General features: G+C 44.5%; 1 protein-coding gene across 1 annotated transcript in view; it reads right to left on the bottom strand.

Moving 5' to 3' along the window:
• BDNF (brain-derived neurotrophic factor) overlaps positions 1-11,238 on the bottom strand; it is a 55,668-nt gene extending 44,430 nt beyond the window's left edge. Inside the window, exon 1 of the mRNA XM_014953772.1 lies at positions 11,091-11,238. The gene's annotated coding sequence lies outside the window, so the exon portion shown is untranslated. The remainder of the gene's footprint in view (positions 1-11,090) is intronic.
• Between the last annotated feature and the right edge of the window lie 11,988 nt (positions 11,239-23,226).

Raw genomic sequence — 23,226 nt, 5'->3', positions numbered from 1 at the left:
TTTCTGATGAGGATCTTGGTCATTTCAGATGTCCAGAAGAAACCTTTGCCAGGTCACAGTATTAAGTTGATATTATATTGTTAAACTTGCAAAAAAATGCTTCCACTGAAGCTTCCCAGACAATCCACAACAGGAACTGGACATGCTGTCATTTCAGTCCTGTCCAGCTGCATTTTCCAATGCAGGGGTTTGACAGTAATACTGAGGCAGGGTCATTGCTAACAGAACTCAAGAAACTCCTTCAGAGACCTACACAGAAGAGCTCCTGGTGAAGTCTTCTGCTTAAGATAACACAACACAACTCCGCCCACTTCACAGGGCATAGACAACAGCTGATAACCCACTTTATCCTCGTTAGACCAAATTTAGCATGTGTTTGCTTTACATTGCTTCAGTCTTATCAGTCTGAAGTAATTAATGAAAAAAACCAGGCACAGTAATGAAGAGAATGGCACCAAAGTGTATGGAAGAACAAAAGGTCATTGATAGGGTAAGACAGGATGGGAATTACCTGGCAGAAGAGAAGGAGGTAGCGTAAAGCAATTACAGCCTTCCCCTTGTTCTGCCATTCACTGGTGAGAGAACAGCCCAAGTCATTCTGATGGACCACAGCTGAAGATGGGGCATCAGTCAATGCACAAAAATGATGGCAGAGAGTCACTGACAGACAGCTGAGAGGGATTCCTACAAGAAAGGCATTAGAAAGGGGACGGAGTAGAATTAAACCCAGATGTCTGTTGAGTTTCCAGCCATTTCCTTTCTCTGCATCTTTTTTCCGTCTATGGTTTTTACCTCTAGAGGGGTTGATCCCTGGGCCATGGGAGACCCAGCCACGAAAAATCACTTGACATGAGTAGGTGCGGAAGATTAGTTCTCCCATATTATCGTAGAGGGGCACAATTGATTCAAAGTTATTCATTGGACAAGTTACACGCTTCAGTAAAAGTCAGGACTAATGAGTGCAGTTTGGTCCATCATTTAAAACTAATAATCAGGTGATCCACTTACAGAGCGTTGAAAGAGGATAGCTGGTAGCTTTTGCCAGAGCGACGCAGCCCAGCATTTGCTATATTCAGGTAGTTCATACATATAAGGCAATGTACATCTCTTGTTCCAAGTCTGTTTATCTTGGATTTACATTGTTACCAGATGAAGTATACAGCTGTGGGACTCGACTTCAGTGAGACTACTCATATGTAAATAGTGACATAACTGTTTAGCAGATGAGGCCTAATTAAGCAGGAATCAGTCATACATTTCCCCCTCTCTTCGACAAAAGAATGTGAAGAATACTGCTGGAGCAACGCTAGAAAGTCACAGCGCCTTGAACCAGCCTGCGAAACACCCCAAAATGCTAAGTGAGCTGCAAACATTCATTCCCTCCTTAAAACATCATTGAAAACAATGAGCTATTACTGGCTGGCTTCTTCAAATACTTGAAGGGCTACCGAACCGCGCAGATGACTGCTAAACACATGCTAAAGGACACCTTACATCCATTATGCACAGGTTCCTCCTTCAGAGATCACTGAAAACCCACCTTAAACACCAGCACTAGCAATCTGAGCAGAATCAGATGATAACAGTAGCTGTCAACTTTATGGAGATGCTTCTGAAATAAGAGCTATATTGCATCATTGCTGGTGTGAAACAGGGTTGCCAGCTTCTCTCCATGCCAGCAATCTAATGGTATGTTTGAAAGAAAGGTCCCCTGGGGTCATTGTGTGCTAGTTTGGCTGGTAACCTCCTGCTTCTTCAACAGAGGGATTTGGCACCTGCCCTGCTGCTGCCCAGAGGGTAAATACCATCCTCCCAGTACATATTTAGGGTAGCCTCCCATCAAGTCTTGATTTTCTGTGCCTGATCCCCTCCTCCTGGAGATTATCCCACTCTGATATCTTCATCTTTCCCCCGATCTTCATGCTGCAAGCATTAGCAGTCTTTCACTTTGCCTCCTCCCTCCCTGGAAGAGGTTTCCTTTCTTTCTGAGCCTACTCATCTTCAAACCGCTCCCAACTGCGTATATTCCATGCTGGTAACATGCAGATGAACATCGTAGTCATGATCCCACTCAGATACTAAACAAGCCTCCCACCAATGCCTAGTCCTCCTTTAAAGTGCTAGAACATTTCAGCTTGCTTTCAGTCTCCTCAAAGCACCAGGAAATCCTCTGGAGTAGGCAGGCAGCAGAAAATGTGCTTGCTGTGTTTGTATCTCTGAGAACAGCTCGGCACAGACTCGCCTCCAAGCACACGTTTTGAGGGAAGAGACGGCAAGAGACCCCAAGATGGGGTGGTGGGTCCATAGCCTTGGCTCCTGCTCCCCTCCTCTCAGCATCTCAGGTGAAGGGCTTTGGCACAAGCGTTGACAGGAGGCATTTTGCATGTTGACTTCTTTTAAAATCACAAGTTGTGCTAAGTTCACGTCCATGCTTGGTAAAACCAGGGGACCCTCAAGGGGACCCTCAAGGAAACCCACACCTGATATAAGTCAGGATAACATCATGGTTTCCATCATCCAAGGTGTTTGGAGGAAACATCTTGAGATAGGTGCCTTGGCCAGTGTTCCTCAGTGCTTCCTCAGAAGCAACAGTGCAGGCCAGTGGGGGAGGAAATGTGGCAGAGGTAAGAGCAGGTTTGTCAGCATTGTGTCAGCCACCAATTCGCTCACGCTGGGGAAAGCCTTTGCTCAGTGCTTTTGGCTGGCTCTAGGTCCCCCTACGTTGCTCTCACAGCACAGCAAGGCTGTAGCGAGGATCTAAGAACAGGTCCAAGAGTTTTGCATTAAGTATCTATTTGCCACCAACTATCGTAAAAAACATTGCTAAAATTACTTCTGCTATTTATGGAAAAGGGGTGTTTCAGGAAAACTTCTAGAATTCAGGTTCTGTTTTTCTCCACCTACCACTGATGCAAATGTAGTTCAGACTATATCTTACCTGCTTGGGTGGCACTCATTTAGATTAGCTGAAAAAGACAGGAGATGAGATAAATGTAATGGAAACTATTGGCCCATGTCAGTTCTCCTGGATGACCTGAGCAAAATGAGCCACTGGGTATCTCTTACTAGAAGAAAACCAGAGATAGGGAGAGAAATCAGAACCTGGAGAAAAAAGAAACATGACAGCCGTAATCTGTTACTATTGCAACCTGATTACAGGATTCGTTGACATGGTGGGGGACCTTGTCTTTTGGCAATAAAGACTATGTTTTGCTTCATGTAACCACAGGGAAAGTATTTCCAGACACATCAACCTTTGAAACCATTTCTTTCTTCAATTTCCTTTAAAAAGATCAAACATACAACATGACTGTGAACAAAATAAGCTACACACCACCTCATCACATTTTTAAATGCTGTTCTCTACAGTCCTGAGTTAGGAGAGAACTCCCAGCATTTCCAGTACAGAAATGCCCTTATAAAACTAAAGGGGATTAGCCTTAATTGTACTTACGAGTGAAAAGTAAACACATACTTTAGTTCCTTTCTAGGTTAATGTTTAAAAGGAAACTATCTCCCAAATCATATTAATCTACTTCTCAACAGTCAAATACCCTATCAGCTTCCATGGGAGTTCTCTGTAACAGCTGCATATTTGAACCTCATTGAGCATGATGGAAACATGTTATTGTTAAGAACAAAATATCTGCTGGAGAAATTATACACTGAGTTAGCAGAGAGCAGGAGGAACTGGGCGCATATTGTGTAAGGATTATTCAGGGATGCTGGCAAGCTCTGAGTAGGAGCGACCCTTGACTTTGTCTCAACATTTATATGATGAACTCATTCAAATATATCTGTGCTCTCTTTAAGTCCCCTGTGCAAAAAAGGAAGAAGGTGAGATGGCCACAGAGGAAAAGGGGAGCAGGGAAATAGTTACATAGGAGAAAAACACTAAAGGAAAGTAGAAATACAGAGAAACTCTTATGAGGCTACCACCAAACTAAGGGCATTTAGTCAAATAATAACCTCCATCCAGGCTCTTGCATTGAGTTAACTGAAACAACCCCCATACCAGCTATGTTTGCAACTGTCCGCTGTATTTTTATCCTGTCATTTTCTGACTAAAATGACAAACAAATTCTCCCCTGAGAATGTATTCACAACAGCCAGGAAATAGTGCTAATGTTGACCTAAATAAATAAAGCTTCTCCTGCGTAAGAATTCCTGCAAGGATCCTTTAACACAAGGTACTTTGAAAACATTTACTGCAAAATGCATATGAAACCCTGAGGGACAAACAACCTGCTAGACACTATGGTCTCACTATCCCAATTTGGCAAGCGAGGCTGAGAGCTTTATAAATACGCTGCTGGAGAAAACAGTGATACTTAGGGCAAGACTTCTGATGCCAAACCTGAAGGTCCCGGATCCTACTGGTAGACCTTTCAGTTGGAGCACAGATTAATTTTAATAGAAAAAAATTATTTTATTGAGTTGTATACATGGATTTGGGCTAGGCGGTGTTAGCTTTAACTACCTGTGTTGTCTTATGTCTATTTTCAGGATGTTTTCTGCCTCAGGTGATGCTATTACTCCTGCTTAACTTCTTGACAGGGTCATTCATTGCTGTTAATGAGAGCAGTTACACACTTAAAATAGATCTCTTTAGATGCACTGTTTATTGAGGTGAATTAGATCTGTTGTTCTTAATCAGTCTGAAGTGGTAGAGCTGAGACCCCTTTCCAAAACCACACTATTCAAAGATAGGAGAGAGTCTAGAGGAAGATTTTGTGGAGGCTTATTTAGGATGTTATTGTAAACGCATCTAACTCAGCAGTGCTAGAGGTTGTTGGTAAAAATATTATTGCTACTCCTACTTTATATTTGTATCATAGATTTGAAGTTGGTTTTGTTCCATTTACAGCCCATGTACTGCTGCAGCATCCTTCCTTTTGCTCTACCTGCTAACCTGTCAAAAAGGTGGGCCATTAGCAGAACCTCCACTGAGCAGCAATTAGCAAGTCTCTTCCAGCAGAGATGACAAAACTGGCTTTTGTTTTTCCAAGACTTGGAGCTAGAATGGCAAAGAAGGGCTATTATTTTCATTTAGTGCCCACTGTAAGGCTGCCCACCTGTCTTAAAGGTGATCTTTTGCAGGGGCTCTATGAGTCAGTACCTTCCTCACGTGCAACATATGTATGAAGACTTCAGGTGTGTAGACGTCATTGTGAATTAATTCACTTCAGCCACATAAGTCATTTCTGCCTTTCATCACCTCTACTGGAGTCGAACTAAATATAATCTGTGCATTTTCCCTTCCACTTTCTTTTTTGATGCATTCTCCTATTCTAATTGCTCCTCATAGGAGCCAAAGTAACTTTTGTTTGTGACCCAGGGAACTTTATTCAATAAGTATATCTAGAAGTGTTTCTAACACTGAACAGCACACAAACTGCATGATTACTTTTAGTGTCTCTTATTGAACAGAAAGTATTTTAATAACCTGAAAGATACTCCAGTGAACAGTGCTGGATCTGCGCAATTTATAGTGTATTTAAATATTTTTACATTGGTACGCAAGATTGAATTCCAATATTTCTCTTTTGTATCTCTGAGCATTTTAATACACTTCTGGGAACACTTACCTTTTATGATGAAAACAATATTTTCTAACATAAAGTGGTGATTTCAGTTTAAGTGCAACCATATGTATCTTAGGGCAAGGGCTTTTGGTTCTAAAAAACTGTTTAATGTTAAGGATCTTTCACAATGGAAATGTCACAAACTACCATATACCAGCTTTCTTAGAGAAACAAAGATAAAATGCAGAACAGTATAGCTTCTATACTTAAGAATAAATACTTTGACGCGCAACTGCAAATTGATTTTTTTTTTTTTTCAATTAAAATTGTAAAACAAGAGAGATATGGGAAAAACTCAAAACAAATCTACTTGATGTAATGAGCCTGTCTCTCATGGTATGGGTTAGATCATGTCCTATTTTAGTTTACCAGTCTGATTACTGGTGGGTAATAACATTGCTAGACCTAATTCCACAAAACTATGCAAATAACTTATCCCGGGGTCTGTACAGCATATACCCCCTCGTCAGTAGAAACATCGCATTCAATAATTTTGTTTCAGGCAAAGATCTCAAGTCTTTCAGAAACCTGAATTAATTTTTACGGCTTTAAGACATTTTGGTGTCCATTTTAGAAAAAGAAAAACTGAGGCAGACAGCATTTAAACTGCCAGTAAATGACTCTGATATTGCAGCTCAGTCCCTAAGCTGTTTGCCCACAATAATAATGCCGGTCAAGATTTGGCAGTCCCAACACTTTTTTCTAAGAAGTCTATAATGACTCTTCGCCTGTGCCCGCTGAGTATATTACTTTGACACTGGGAAAAGATCCATATAAAAATATTTGTATCATAATATCAAGGATATGCACTTATTCATATTGCCTAATGGCAAAACACTGGCGAGGAACAATTATAAATTTGGGGGTAGAATGAGTTTAGATGTTCAACTTGTACATAAATCAGAAGAAAAAGCAGAGAACTTGAGCAAACAGTGAGAACACAGTAATCAGATTTTCCTGTTCTTATACATTCTCAGACTTGCACCATCTACACTAAAGGTTAATATTCACCTGTGGGTCACAACATGTTTATTGTGCATTCACTCTGCAGCCCGCACCCTGGGGTAGTGAATTTGGAAGAACTGTGAAATCATAGAATCATTTAGATTGCAAAAGACTCTTAAGCTCATTGAGTCCTGCTGTAAACCTGATGCTACCAAGTCCACCATAAACCATGTCCCTGAGTGCCACATCTACAAGTCTTTTAAATACCTCCAGGGATGGTGACTCAACCACTTCCCTGGGCAGCCTGTTCCAATGCTTGACAACCCTTTCTGTGAATAATTTTTTTCCTAATATCAAATCTAAACATCCTCTGGCGCTACTTGTAGCTGTTTCCTCCTGTCTTATCACTTGTTACCTGAGAGAAGAGACCGACCCCCACCTCTCTACACCCTCCTTTCAGGTACTTGTAGAGGGCAATAAGGTTTCCCCTCAGCCTCCTTCAGCTCCCCAGCTCTCTCAGCCTCTCCTCCTAAGACTTGTTCTCCTGACCCCTCAGCAGCTTCGTTGCTGTTCTCTGGACCTGCTCCAGCACCTCAAAGTCTTTTTATGTGGTAAGGGGCCCAAAACCGGACACAGCACTCGAGGTGGGGCCTTCACCAGTGCCAAGTACAAGGGGACGATCAACTCCCGAGTTCTACTCACCACGCTGTTCCTGATCCAGGCCAGGATGCTGGTGGCCTTCTTGGCCACCTAGGCACACTGCTGGCTCATGTTCAGCCAATGGGCGACCAACACCCCCAGGTCCTTTTCTGCCAGGCAGCTCCAGCCACTCTGCCCCCAGCCTGGAGCGCTGCAGGGGGTTGGTGGGACCCAAGGGCAGGACCCGGCACTAGGCCTTGTGGAACCTCATCCCATGGGCCTGGGCCCATCCATCCAGCCTGTCCAGGCCCTTCTGCAAAGCCTTCCTGCCCTCCAGCAGGGCCACACTCCCACCCAACTTGGGGTCCTCTGCCAACTGACTGAGGGTGCACTCCATCCCCTCCTCCAGATCATTGGTAAAAATATTAGGCAGAACAGACCCTAGTGCTGAGCCCTGGGGAACACCTCTTGTGACCAGCCATCGACCGTATTTAACTCCATTCACCACAACTCTTTGGGCCTAGCCCTCCAGCCAGTTTTTTTACCCTGAGAAGAGTAGACACATCCAAGCCACGAATGGTGGTGCTCCTCGCCTGGTGCCTCCTCCCCGTTCATGGCCAGGTACCCTCCTGAGCCCTACCTTGCCTCAGAGCTACAGAAGCTGGGTAGCAAGACGAGTGCGTGGCTCGTCCCCCAAGTCCCTGTGGTGCCGGGGTGTGCCGTGCTGGAGGGGCTGGAAACATGCTTGCCCGGGCGGGTGCTGGTGATGAGCCTCACCTGCGAGCCCCATGATGCCGGGGGCCCTCCGTGCCGCAGCAGCCATCCTGTGCCGTGCTGTGCCGCCAGCCTTCCCTCTTTAATCGGGTTTTTAATCAATCAGCACCTTGGGACAAAGCACAGCACGGGCCTGAAGAGCAGATGATGTATGCCAATATTTTCCGCTCTTTCATTGGTGACTCATTTTTTGTGCAGCCTGTTTTCCACGAGGAGAAGAAGGCAACCCAGATACTACCAGGGAAAGGAGGTGTGAAGATTCAGATAACTACAATAAAGATAATTCCTAATTATTTGTCAGGAAAACTCAAGATGACTATCATTATTAATAATTTCATCTCTGAGCTTTGCACGGTTACATGAGACTGAAATGAAACTTGGCCTAAGGTTTCCCTGCCTTTCAGTGGGTTTGACTGTTGGCTTAAAGATGCAGTTGCTGTGAAGATGCTGTCTCTCATAATCTCACATCTATCTTTTTCTCAGGTTTCTCACAAATCTTTCGACATTCCTTGCTTGGGAGTAATTCCCACTAAATCTAAAGTATGTGGCAGTACTCTGAAGGAAAAAATCTGGGAGTAAAATCTGGAAGAAAAACCACAGGCTGAAAAACAAATGATTAATCGCAAGTAAGTAGGTAAGAAGAAAGTCATAGAATACCAGTACTTCTCAATTATTTAAACTTAATCAGCAGCATATAAATCACTGTATCTTAACATGACACCTTCCTCTGCCACTAAGACTCTCTCAAAAAATGTATTGTGGATATTGGCCTAAAGAGTGTTCTCAGAGTAGAGCAACACAAGCAAAAACAATGGTAAGATGAAATGATTAAAACAAAAGGTATACAATTAAACAAACATAAAGCTACCTAAAAAGCCTTTAGTTCAGTTTGAGAAGTGCAAGCTGGATTCTCATCTGCTTAAATTGACATAGTTCCATGGCTTTGTGGAGCAGAGCCACTTTGCACAAGAGTAGGATCTGTCTTATGTGTCTTGGGCCTCGTGGAGAAACAGTAAAGAAGAAAAACAAACAAAACCCATTCAAATCACTCTAATGATTTTTTGTCTATATTGATAACTAAATTAAGCTAATTAAAAACTTTTTCTTCACCTAATTCTTTATTATGATAAAGGTTTTTTGCTGTCCAAATTCATTAGTAGAGCTTATTCTCTGTCATTTACATTTACTAATATAAATAGCCAGAAAGCACTGATGAATAACCCACTGGCTCTGAAATCCAGCAGTAGGGAAAGGTCTATGCTTGTAGTCACATGAAGTAAATAAACACAATATGCTGTTCTCTGTCGCTAATGTTGCCCATCTTTATACACATCATTTTATACATTTGATGTCTTAAGTTATTCTTACCATTACAGCTACATAAACACCACCAAGAGCAACAAGCACCTGAGATAATTGTGCCCTAATGTTGCAGTGCACGCTAAGCCCTGGGAGGTTGTGTTGTCTTTTATGAAGGGAGGTAGGAAACCTGTTCTTCCTGGGCCAACGGGAGGAGGCAGCAGGAGCACCCGGGCTCTCTCTAGCAGCTTCTCCAGAGGAAACAAGGTCGGGGTGGAGCACATGGAACTAGGAGGGTTTAGATGCAGGTGGCACCCACTCTGCAGGTTTCTGGCTGGAAGGCAGGAATTGCTAATAGGTGAGGATGTGTTTGTTGGGGTACAGCAGCAGAGAGGATAGTGATGGAGAGGAGAGATGAGAATGAGAAGGCTCCCATGGGAAGTGCCATGTCAGTACAGTACAGCAGCACCTGGGGCATGAGAGCTCAAATATCTCAGGTGCATCTGGACTGCAGGCAAGAGGAGGCATCTCCAGGTGCTGCCTCCAGTGCAGATCAAAATTCTTAGGAAGAGATTAAAATCGGAGCCTCTTACTTGGATCTCAGCCCTTGCAACGTGGTTCTCCTCCCAAAGTAGTCAAGGCTGGGGTTCAGACAACACTTTCCAAGTTTACCTTATGGAGACGCGGCTGGTGGTCATGCACCATGCTCTGGCAAGTCCTACAAACCCACTCATGGGAGGGCAGGAAGGCAGGGCATGGCCACTGTTCACCACTGCACATCCCCATCAGTGCCAGGGATGTCGGGCAGAAGAGAGGATGGGCTACCATCTGCAGAGATGGCAGAAAAACTCTGATAAGCAAAAAGGCTTTTATTGATCTGAGGACCGTGGTGAGGCAAAGCAGGAGTGTCATGTCTTGGAGTGAAAGGTTGGACATCTTATTGGCCTACTGCTTCCCAAGCTTTCTGTACATGTATGCATATATTAGTAACACACATTTAAATGCACCTGTATGCATTTACATGCACAAAAAGACTGACCATAAACCAGAATGGAAATATAGTCATTTAGAGAATAAAAAACCTAAACGTTAGAGAATGATTGAGAGCAATAGTAAAAGAAATAGTTTTTCTCATCTCCTGATGCCCTGTGAGTTGGAACAAGTTATCTGAAGCCATATCCCTAGAGGTACACTGAATGAGGGGTGCCAGCAGTGTGACAGTGAAAACATATCTGGGAAGATGATTTGTATGAGACAGGGAGAAAAATAGTCATGAGGACTTCATGTCTCTGCCATGGTCTCCTGCGCATGCAAGCCTTTCATGTGCATGGCTCTTGTAATTTTACAGGAGTAAGCGAGACTGCAAGAGCAGGATCTGAAATTCGTGGGCAGTATTTTTCTTCAGTCTTATCAAAAGCAAAGCAACATCAAAATACCAAAGTTGACGGAAACAATTTTAATACGTAATCATTATTTCCCACACATAATCTATGGCTAGATTGGCAAGAATGTTCTTACTTACCACTCTCATGGACTATACATGGTTCAACAGCCAAGAACTAAGAAGTTACAATGATTGTCCCAATAAACTTAGAGCAGTGCAGGGTGTAAAGTCCGTTGTAGCCATTCGCAAATCTCAGACTTCCTCACCTTTGCCTCCTACACACGCATGGTCTATGGAGGACACAGGTACCGGTGTGATAAGCAGGAGCTTGCAATGTGAGCCTGGACACCCTGGGAAAACTCCATACCCAATCTACTTCACAGGTCCCCATGCCCTCCCAAACGAGCCACCCACCACCTGATCCCATCTCAGAGAAGACACGAAGAACGACATGAGCTCCTTACCTCCTGGAGATATTGAGAAGATGCAATCCTCCGTCCGCCGGGCACGCGGGTCCTGCCGCCGTGGGGATTCGCTGGGCAGAGGCGCTGGAGCGAACACTCCTGCGAGTGAACAGACCAACAAATTTGTACAGATGTAAGGTGGCGGTTGTGTAACAGCCCTGGTGATTTACATTTGCTATCTGCAGATAGGGATGAACCACGGGTTGCCTGCAGTGCGCTTGCACGCTCGTACACGCACACCCCGGAGGGAGAGTAAAGCAGAGCCCTTGGATCGCAGTCAAGGCGGTGATTCAGAGGCAGAGCAGCACGCGCGGGATGGGTAGCTGCTAGCCAGCTACTTGTTGGGTGGGCTTGGGCTAATTAAGCTGTCTGATTGGAGAAAGGAATCAAGGATTCAGGAGCGAGAGGAGCACAAAAGCACAAGTCAAACTTCAGTGTCCGTTAGCTTGATGTGTCATTTCATGACAGTTTACAGACCTGTACAGGAGGACAAAGTGGACAGCATCTATTTTTATGTTGGGGAGGGATGCCGAGCTGAAGGCAAGACTTAGTGTGTGAAAAATGGAGTTTGGATTCTCTTTAGTCTTAAGCCACCTCCTGCTACACACTCCTCTGTTCAAAACCGCACGGATCTTCATAGCATCACTTGCATGCGGGGTTGCCTTGTTTTGTTACAGGACCGGGTTCGGGGAGGAAATTGGTTTCTGATGCTCTGAATAGCTTTGTAAATGAATGATGAACGAAGACGCAGGCAAACCGGGAGATACAGGGAAGAAATTGATAAATAGAAGAGAACGCTGTGGAAAAAAACCAAGGGGATCTAAATTACTTACACAAAATCCAGTAGTAATTTGCATGCTTGGTATTAGGTATTAATGGCATCTGTCTCCCTGCTGCACTGAAACATATTTTATATGCACAAATAAAGGAAACTGCCAACCATCCCAGTGTTTGTGTTAGTTTTAGAGAACCCCCACATTTAATTTCCAAGCTTAAAAGGAAATGAGAAACCTGGAGCTCTGGAGATCATTGCTGTTTCCTTCCAGAGCAATTCTGCATGTTTGACATCTTATCTATTGTTTATGTCAGGCAAACAGTGCCTGGACAACACACAGAGTGGACTGCAGCGGTAACACGGCGAGCGAATACCTATGAGTCTAGGTGATTCATTGCTCCAAGGAGCTCTTGCTTTAATCACAGAGGACTGGCAGATGAGGAAGACCATGAGAATTTACGACTTTGGGGCAGAGTGACAGCTGTCCCAGGTATTCCAACCTAAATCTACAAATCAATGCTTTTATCAGAAAGTGACAGCATTAATGGTGAAGAGTTGAGGAACCAACTGCCCCCCAGAAGAAAACTGTCATATGAGAGAGCAACCCTGCTTCACCCACAGAAAAATCAATCCGAAATGAAAGCTTTTAGGATCCATCCGTAAGCTCATCTCTCGCTAGGGTAATCTTGCCTTCCTGCGTGTTGGGCTGCCTGTTTTATCGCAGAGGTGAAGCAGGGTAGAGTTTAGCGCAGGACTCCGTAAGCGGCGATCAGCCACGGAGCATCCCCCAGTCCTGCCAGCATCCCTGCGTGGACACTGCGTCTCACTGCTCCACCTGCACTGAGACCTTTTGACACCCACTCTGCTCTTTCAGATGAGCAGTTCAGCATCCACATCATGCTTTATGTAACAGACCCGTGCTCCCTCCGCAGCCACGCTTCGCCTCCACCCCAGGCAGCTGGGTCCTGTCTGAAAGCAGCAATCCCTACAGGTCACGGGGAAATGAAAGCTTCCCTTCAGAACTTGGGGCTGGAGGAGATAACTAGAAATTTAGACACCTGGGCTCTATCATCCCTTACAATGCTCACAGGTGCAGGCAAATAGTTTCCTTATCTGTGTGACTCAGTTTCTCCACCAGAAAAAGCTGCCTCTCTGGGGTGTTTATTCACAAAAAAGGGATTTGAGGCTTTCAGCTGGGTGGAGACATGAAAGTGCGAAGCACCAGTATGGGCAGCAGCTGTGGCCTGCTTACGCCCAGAAATAGAGAGGAAAGAACTAAAAAAGGGACATATCGAACGCTTTCATATCACCTACCACACAGCCCTCTGCACAAACTGAGAAATGTGCTTTATTTTAGAGGAGGGACCTGCCCCGTGGCTGCTGCTGCCTGGTGGGGAGGTACAAGGGACCCTAGTGCAGAGCCCACTCCCAGACTTAACTGATCCAAGAAAGGCGATACCTGCCTTCTAGCCTCAAAGAAATTTCCACAGAAATCATGCCCTTTTTCCAGCCCTGTTTGAATTGCCTACAGCTGTGAGCCTTTCCAGCCCACAAACACTTGATTAAGCAAGAGGTGTCAACCCGTGCCTGCTCCAAGGACTGAGCCACACAGCTGCTGAGGTGGCCATTATGGTGTCCCATCAGGGCAACTTAGGGCTGGTTGATTCGTCAGTTTAGTTTCAGTGTTCAGTAGCTATAAAAACAGCACAAATAATTAAATGGGAAAAAATGAAAAAAAAAAAGAGCTCAAATACTTGCTTTCAGACGGCACGTCTTGCAGCTCTTTGCAGAAAACAAAGTCAAAAGCAAGGTTGAATTCACAAGCCGATGCCTATTTTGTCATCACAAACCATACAGGCAATACATTTAATTTGGAGATGCTACCTGTGGAGCTGAGTACTGATACATGGTAAAGATCACATAGTGCTGCAAAGGCAACACCAAGAGGTTTTTCTTCTTATAGGAGAGGACACGAAATCCTAGGTGAAGTCCATTACGCTACCATGATGTCTGCATGACTCTCTCTGAGGAATGGTTGGGAAGAGGAGGGTCACCACTCCCAGAGCTGCTGGAGGCTGCCACTTCTCACTCAATGAGAAGTGACAGGGCTGCCATTAATTGGCAGAACACCAAGCAACAAGCCCACCTCCTTCTGAGAAAGGGCAAGCAGTTCAGAGCTTTAGGGTCATTTCTAGTAACACCCTCCTACTAGTCTCCATTTGCTTTCAAGGGTGATCAGAAACATAACATTTGGGGAGGAGGGAAAAGAGAGGGAGAGTTTTGAGGGACTGATCAAGCACTTGAGGTTTTGTTGAATCCTTAAGGCATACTTTTACCATTTAATTAGGAACTACTTTTTTTTTTTTTTTCCTTAAGTTCAAATCTTTTGGGGAGGCAGCATCAGCAGTCAGGATCACCACTGAAGTTTCTGCATGGAAGCATCCTCGCAGAGAAAAGTCCCAGACATGAGCATTACTGAAACTTAAGGTGTTGGCGTAACATTTTACTGCTTCTACTTTTACTTCTGCAGTGGGTCATTTCTACCCACCACGTACACAAGACCGAGTGTTACTTCTGAGGATGTCACCCCAGGAATGTAATATGTTTCCCATTGCTGATGGGAGAGACAAGAACTATCTTTCAAGTCATTACTGTGGCAATAGTCAGTTATTAGAGAAAAAATATTTTGGTGCTTATATAAAATAGAACATTATCAAAAAAATGCTTAGAAATTGGGAAAAAGTAAAAACAACAAGGCCACAGTATCTTTGAATTTTCTACAGTGAAACATTATTCTTTTGCTCTCTTTGGAAAAGAATTTCTTACATTGTTGCCTCTATACATGCAAGATGACTGTTTAGGCAGCTAGTTCCTAAGCTCTATACATTCCCAGCTGAACGATCAGAAAAATGGACAAGTTAGAAAATGTCACCTCAGTTGTGATTCTTGATCACAGAAGACTCAGTAATGACAATAATTCCCGGGATAAGATGACTGAGTGCTTGAAAGAGAGAAAAAAGAAACAACAATTGATATTGCCAAGTTATTGCCTAGTGACTTCTTGGCTTGAGGAGAGTTTTGCAAAGATACGAGGATGCCGGTGTTGCTGTGGGCTGTGATACTCCAAACCATCTATCAACTTAGTACTTACATCCTGGAGAATTTCTGAATCTTCACTTATTTTCTTGCTTTCCAGAAGGGGACAAGTAAGCAGCTTTGGAAAACAGCAGATTCCAAGACCTGCCATAAGAGTATTTCTAACATTTTAATGACCTGGCAGCCAGACATTTTTTTGGGTTTGGTTAGCATTTCCATAACATGCCTCAGATGTTTTGCTTCGCTTTTTAACCTCAAACACAGCACAGCATAGCCAGACGCTTGCAAAATGCAGCGTCATGGACAGGCACCAAGAGAGGGCTGCGTACACAATGGAAAAAATGCAGTAGTGACACATACGCATCTATAGCTATATATACACACACATGCTGCCATTCAGGTGAGCACAGGCAGCCTGGATTTTCCAGGCTGACATGTTATTTACTCTTCTCCTAGCCTTGGAAGGTTTTCCCTGGAGCTCCAAATCTGCCCTCCTCTGACAGGGCTTGGTCTCTGGAACCCACCCACCGGGAGTCTCTTCCAACAGAACCAGCCCACCTCCCTTCCCAGCTGACTTTAAGTCAACATTGGCTTTTAACCCCTAGGGTATTACACCTGACCTTTGCACCCCCTGCAAATATCTTCCTAAATAAATGTTCAAGTAATGAGGAAGGAGGGGGATGGAAGGATTCAGGGCAGAAATAGAACAAGCAAAATTTGATTGAGCTGCCTGGTCACTACATCCTGATACAAAGGTGACTGGGGAGGTGGTGTGATGGATGACATGTCATTCACAAGAGCTCTGCCTGTTCTATGCCAGCATAGAAAGAAGTCTGTTTAGGCAGCTAGTTCCTAAGCTCTATACATTCCCAGCTGAACGATCAGAAAAATGGACAAGTTAGAAAATGTCACCTCAGTTGTGATTCTTGATCACAGAAGACTCAGTAATGACAATAATTCCCGGGATAAGATGACTGAGTGCTTGAAAGAGAGAAAAAAGAAACAACAATTGATATTGCCAAGTTATTGCCTAGTGACTTCTTGGCTTGAGGAGAGTTTTGCAAAGATACGAGGATGCCGGTGTTGCTGTGGGCTGTGATACTCCAAACCATCTATCAACTTAGTACTTACATCCTGGAGAATTTCTGAATCTTCACTTATTTTCTTGCTTTCCAGAAGGGGACAAGTAAGCAGCTTTGGAAAACAGCAGATTCCAAGACCTGCCATAAGAGTATTTCTAACATTTTAATGACCTGGCAGCCAGACATTTTTTTGGGTTTGGTTAGCATTTCCATAACATGCCTCAGATGTTTTGCTTCGCTTTTTAACCTCAAACACAGCACAGCATAGCCAGACGCTTGCAAAATGCAGCGTCATGGACAGGCACCAAGAGAGGGCTGCGTACACAATGGAAAAAATGCAGTAGTGACACATACGCATCTATAGCTATATATACACACACATGCTGCCATTCAGGTGAGCACAGGCAGCCTGGATTTTCCAGGCTGACATGTTATTTACTCTTCTCCTAGCCTTGGAAGGTTTTCCCTGGAGCTCCAAATCTGCCCTCCTCTGACAGGGCTTGGTCTCTGGAACCCACCCACCGGGCGTCTCTTCCAACAGAACCAGCCCACCTCCCTTCCCAGCTGACTTTAAGTCAACATTGGCTTTTAACCCCTAGGGTATTACACCTGACCTTTGCACCCCCTGCAAATATCTTCCTAAATAAATGTTCAAGTAATGAGGAAGGAGGGGGATGGAAGGATTCAGGGCAGAAATAGAACAAGCAAAATTTGATTGAGCTGCCTGGTCACTACATCCTGATACAAAGGTGACTGGGGAGGTGGTGTGATGGATGACATGTCATTCACAAGAGCTCTGCCTGTTCTATGCCAGCATAGAAAGAAGTCCTTAAAATTCCAGCAGCTGAAGCCCTGACATCCGTCAGGGAGAGGAACACAGCCATCCACCCACCCGCTTGGCCGGCGCAGGAGGCCAAACGATGAGCATAAGTCACAATCATTTTGTTTGTGCGAAACTCTTGGCCATGGAGTAGCAGCTGGTGCCTTGGCTTACTGTGGCACTCCTGTTTGTACTGACAAGTGTGAATACATCTGTACGCAGGGGCTCCCAAACTCCTGGTGCCCGGGGGTATTCCTACCTGGCAGCAAACTGGTTAGAGGGCTAGATGCTGCTGTTTACAGAGGGATTATTTAGTTGCTGGAGTACAGTGCATTGCTACCTGTGAGAATGATGGATTTCATAAAATAGCTCGGAAATGAGGTCAGTCTTGTTTAGGCTTCCATTTGTAGGCATTCAAATACTATTGTAACCCAATTCATCTCTTTTTTTTTTTTTTCCCTCTTGACTGTCACCCATCACCTAGGGTGCAAAGTGGAAATGGTTTTTGTCTGCCTTTGTTTGGATCTCAGCAGCGTTATTTTTTAATTGAAAGGCATGCTCTAACACCAAGAAGCCAGATGGATTTGATTCAAACTTCACTCAAGCATCCTTTGACCGAGCTTCGAGTACTTTCTATTAGTTTAGACTGCAATAAAAAAAAAAAGTGCTTTCTGCCACGCGCTCCCCATTCAGAAGGTCTGAGAAACTTTGCAGAGAAGATCCCCAGCTTTTCCCCCCTCCAGGTCTTGGTTACTTGGTCTGGTTCCCACACTGCTCACATTGGCTAAACGCAGACCAGTTCCGAGCAAAATAAATAACGTTTCTCAGTCAGTACAAAAGCGTGTGGCTTCTTTGCCGGAATTACAAATTCTCCACAAGTTACACCTGTTGCCAATAGGGCCTGAGGGATGAAACAATACGAAAGCAGGTCATTATTTGAGTAAACACGACACGATGCCATGAGGAAGCATTTGACTCACCGGGTGGCAGAGAGAAACAGCGGCGTTACTCTGCTTTTCTCTGTTTCTTCGTCAAGGCGGGCACCACCAGCCATTTTTCACATCACATAACTGTCCTCCCCTCTGCCCTGCGGGTGAAGTGGTGGTTTAGGGAATGACATAATCAGAGCCGGAATTTGAGCTCGATAGCTTTTTCCCCCCATTGGTTTGAGGTACCAGCTGGGGAACACCTGCAATTAACGGGACCGGCATTTTGAAATAGAAAACACAGGGCGGTTGGCAGGGAGGGTACACCTCAGCATCCCTGATTTGCACGGGGGAAACCGAGGCATGAATGTGCAAGTCAAGGCACAGCTCAGAGTTACTCTAACTTCATCTTGGTGGTCTTTTTTTTCCTGGGGTGAAGGGGAGCTATGGAAGGAGAAGCTATGGGGTTGATCCCCCGTTCCCCTCCCGCAGCCAGTCCCCGGGGCTGGCAGGATCTGCTCGCTTGACCTTTCCAGGAACGGGGCTGCGTGTCTGAGTGAAGACTCACTCAGGACCAACCCCCGTGACTCTGGATAAATGAAACACTTCGCCGTCTGGCATATCACTCCGTTTCCCACGAATGGCACAAATAGTCACCGCGGCATGTACAAACACAAGGAGTCTATTATTGGCACCTCTCCTTGGCTCGCCGTTGTGACGTCCAACCTGGAGGCAAGTGTTAATGCCCTTATAAGGCTCCTCGCACACATTTAAATGTGTTATCCTTTGGCCGATTATACAAACTGCTATCTCAGTAGCATACGGCATGGGGAGGTGGGAGATTTTCTTGGCTCTGTGGTGAGAGAGAAATTAAAAAGGAGCCTACAATGCTGAGTCACTGTGACAAATAACTTACTATGGAATACATTCAGGCTTTAGCAAGGAGGCAGCTGATAGTGAGTCAGTGACTGACTAGTGCCTCCTAGATTTTCCTCCTTGGGAAAGATTCAATATAATGGGATGAAGTGCCAGCAAAAAGTCGTTCTCAGTGTTACCGAGTCAATAATACTAATTATACACATAGTTAAAACTGTAAAGTTACATTATATGTCGTGTAATACGTGCATTTTGTTTGGTGCATAACATCTCCCTGTTATGAAGTTGTTCAGTACATCCCATTAAAAACACTGGTTTTCAGATGCTGGAAATGTTGCCAAACTTCAAGTGTTTGGCCACGTTAATTCAGACATCTCCTTTCCTTTGGTTGCTCAACTTTACAGGCTTATGAATGTCCTATTTAGTGTTCTGGTTTAACACTCCATAGCACAACTTAAACCAAAATAGATAGTTTTGTGTTAAAAAAAAACACAACCCTCTTCGAAGTGCTAAATGGGTATGGTTTTGAGGCAGAAGGTAGAAGAAGGTCATAATTCACCCAAACATTTAGTACCAGTGAAGTCAAATTTGCATGTGCTCAGTCATGGCCAGTTTGTGTATGTGTGGGCTTTTCCCCTCCCACCTCCAGTGTCACAGACCCATACTCAAGCAGGGAAACAAGATCTCACCCTGAGAAGTGGCTCACTCAGGAGGGAGTCAGAAAGCTGGTCTGAGCAGCTTTGTTCTGGTTGTCTTCTCCTGGGCCCCAAGCCATGTACCTGCCAGTGAGATAGTAGAATCATCAAGAAACAAAGCCTCCCAATGGCTGAAAAGCATCAGCCAAACCCCTTTCCTGGTGCAAACAGAAAGGGAGTTGTGCAAATGTCTGGCACAGCTGCCAATTAAATTCTCAAATATTCACACAATCTCCTATTGCCACCACTGTCTTGCTGAACACAAATAACAAGTACCTGCCAGTGAGATAGTAGAATCATCAAGAAACAAAGCCTCCCAATGGCTGAAAAGCAACAGCCAAACCCCTTTCCTAGTGCAAACAGAAAGGGAGTTGTGCAAATGTCTGGCACAGCTGCCAATTAAATTCTCAAATATTCACACAATCTCCTACTGCCACTGCTCCCTTTAAGAAACAACTTGCTGTCTTGCCGAACATAAATAACATGGAAAAAGTTAAAATGCAATTGTGCCACCCGTGACCCAAGAGTTGAAGCCTTTTCAGCCAGCCCACCCTTGGCCATGGCAGCAGGGGATCAAGGGGCCTGAGCAATGTGATACCTCCTGTGTTCCCACCAGGCTGCTCACCCAGCTGATGTCCCTTTCATCTTTGCCTGTGCTCTTGCCTCCAGAGACACCCAATAGCCTCAACCCTGAAATTCCTAAGATACCATGCTAACCATTACATTATGGGGAAGATTATAACTATTCCTGAGCAGACCACAACCAGGTGGAAAGAATTTCCTATCTTCCTTTTCCACCTGCACTCTGGGAGGAGACATGAGGTTCAGCCTGGCAAGGAGAACATTTTTCCTCAAGTAATTCCAGCTGAGACATTGCAGTCAGGCCACCCTTTCTAACAACAAGTATCCTAAAAACATAGAAAAACCCACTGTTCACTTGAGCTGCTAATTAAGGAATTACACTAATACTGTTCTTGTCTAAAGACCGGCTGCTAAAGAAGTATAATTAGTTATTCACATCTGCTGTCCAACTCATATGAACTACAGTGTTCCAGTTGCTAGTGAATGGGTCCATAAAGCTGGTCAAATATTTTTGCACGATGCTTTTGTTTGTTTCTTGAACAAAAGTGGCTTTTTTCTCCCTTAAAACAAAGCTTTTCTTGAGAAATGGTTGTATCATCAACAATTTCACTGTCTTTTTTTAGCCGAGTGCATCCCTCTCCAGCCCTGTGAGACAAAGGGCTTCTTTATTTCCACCATGGCTCTGATACATCACATTAAAAACCCCACTATTAAAGCAACTGGCATACTTGATAGGGGCAGCCAAGGGCTTTTCCAGGCCAGGGAAAAGACAAGTCCATAGGGCTGGAGGGAACTACATGTTCCACCGATGCCAGCATTATCTGGTCTGTGGTTGCTGAAGGACTTTAGAGCCAGGCTCTTATTGGCCCTGAGGCGATGAAGTGGTCTTAAAGTGGATGTGAGAATACAGTTATGATCAAAAGACTCTTCTTTTAAGGAAGAATTGTTCGAAAAAAAATCACACACAGACCCTTCTTTTAAGGGCTGCAAATTCATATAATTTTAAAGAAAAAAATACTTGTGTTTTTCTTTGTGGACTTGTGAAGAGAAGCTCTCAGATCTGACCTTTCCAAAATGCCTGTCAGTGATCAGCTATAAAACAAGAGATCTCAGTAATATTTTTCTAATGCAGAGTGAAGAGCAGCCAACTTCCCATAGAAAAGGAGGAGGATTTTCTCAAACTAATTTTATTTCCTTATCTTTAGTCATCTGTTGAAAAGAAAACACTAAATATATTCCTCAGTCTACTCCTTCCAGTGATAGCTGGAAGGAGTAGAGAACCATATGCTCCTTCAGCTGATCTATACTGTCTCCATGACAATGCACATTTACAAAGTTTGCTTCTAACAACTTTGTAGTATGAGCTCCAATTGCTTGTAATTAAGGGTACGAGGCAGCCTTTCAGGAGGGAAGGGCTGCTCGTCACCACAGCCCTTCCTACACATGGGTTGAGCTCCTCTTCCCGCCTCTGCTGGAGAGGGCTGCCCTTCCCTATAGGGCCCTAGGTGAGGCCATTATGCTCCTGCACAGAAAACGCCCAGACCTTCAGGTGGTGGAAATCAGTTTAGCTCCAGCCACATCTCAGAAATCCAGCACCAGCCAAGAAGCTGATACACTTGGTTCCCTTCAAGTTCCATACCACTTTTAATACACAAGACACCTTAAAAGGGATTTTACTAATCAAAAAAATCTTGAATTTACACACAATGTCCTTCTGGTTAAAGGATGCTTTGCTCACACAGTGAGCAAATTTTCACTTAAGTGAAAACAGATTCCCAAATGTTCCTCTTTCTGAAGGAGAGCAAGGTCTTGAAACCATGACCTCCTTGAGCAGGACAGAAGGGTGGAGGAGCAGAAGCTGGGCATGGGCAAGCAAGGGAAGAGGGAATAGTTGGCTAGTGGGCAAGGGAAAAAATATGCCAGAAAAATAGAGGGGCTCAATTTACAAACAAGGAGGCTTAAGTGTCAGCAGTAAAAGCAAAAAGTAATAACTCTAAGATGGGAACTACACTGTTTGTCTCAACAAAGGCAAATTATAGATTTTGACAGCACTGCTTTTTAATGTCTTAAAAATGTAATTCTAGACATATATACATTTTATACTTTAAAAAAAACCCAAAACAACAAAGTAATTATTTGTTTGATCATCCTCCCAGTACTTGAGGCAGACTGAAGGTTGGAAAGTCCCATGTTTAAGGCTTTTACTCCTCCCTCTGGGCCACCTCAGCTCCCCGCAGTGGGGTGGAATGGCATTCCTTCCTAGGCTCAGTGGGTACATCAGGAGGGGCGTCCCCAAACCAGGGGGAGGAGAGGGGTCCCAGGCAGAGGCAGCCCCTCCATGCCACTCTCTCTGTTGCCCGTGGCGATGTCTTGCAGGCGTGTGCTGCAAACACCCTTTGTGGTCTTGCCACAACCTGCCCAGGACCTAGACCCCAATTAGGCAGGCTGTGTCCTGAGCCCCGTGGCACTGCAAACTCACCCCTACAGGGATTTATTTGGCTTATTGACACTTACTGGTGTGCTTGTGGTTTGCATGTTGTACGGTGAGCACAGCCATCTCCAAAGGGCGAGGGAACGGCCCAGCAGAGCACTCAGGCTGGGGCACCTCTAAAATTTAGGGAATTCTATCAAAGTAACATTTGGAAAGGCCAAGATGAAGAAGTCACTTTACAGCTCCAGGTGTGTTGTACTAGGGATACCCAGTCAACAAATACGGTTACCTTCTTAGGCTTTTACCCTCTGCAAAACACTGGGCAATATCTGTTCTGGGACTTCTGGGAGGTATCAGCATCCAGGAATGGCATCAGCCAACAAAAAGGCAGCTGCTACCACCTCTTCTGCTGCCCAGGTAGGTCAGGGCAATGCCGGGGAGGGACCATGCTCTCCCTGGGAGAGGAGAGGATGTAGTGGCAGATTTTACACATTAGCTCTTCAGATCTGTTGGATCTTTCTTAAAAGGAGTTAAGAAAATGTCAGAAACACTGGCAAGTGGGCAGCAGCACAAAAGTGGGATGGATGCCATCTCAGTGGGTGCAAACAAGTAGATCACCTGTGATGTTGACCACCACTCCTGGAGGTGCAAGTGACAAGCTATCATGGCTGAGGCAAGGTCTCACCACCCACAATCAGAGGTGTGGCACATGTCTCCTTTATACTCCTTTAAATCTTTTACATTCCTCTTTTTTTTTCCCAGGTTTTTTGGGGTTTCCTTGATAAGAGAAAAAACTTAATGCATAATATTTTTTTATTTTTTCCTGCTGTGTTAAGAGGGTTTTTTTTTAACT

Source organism: Calidris pugnax, unplaced genomic scaffold (genome assembly GCF_001431845.1).
Source record: "Calidris pugnax isolate Ruff unplaced genomic scaffold, ASM143184v1 scaffold268, whole genome shotgun sequence".
NCBI classification, from domain to species: Eukaryota; Metazoa; Chordata; class Aves; order Charadriiformes; family Scolopacidae; genus Calidris; species Calidris pugnax.
This window is presented reverse-complemented; position numbering and strand designations above follow the sequence as displayed.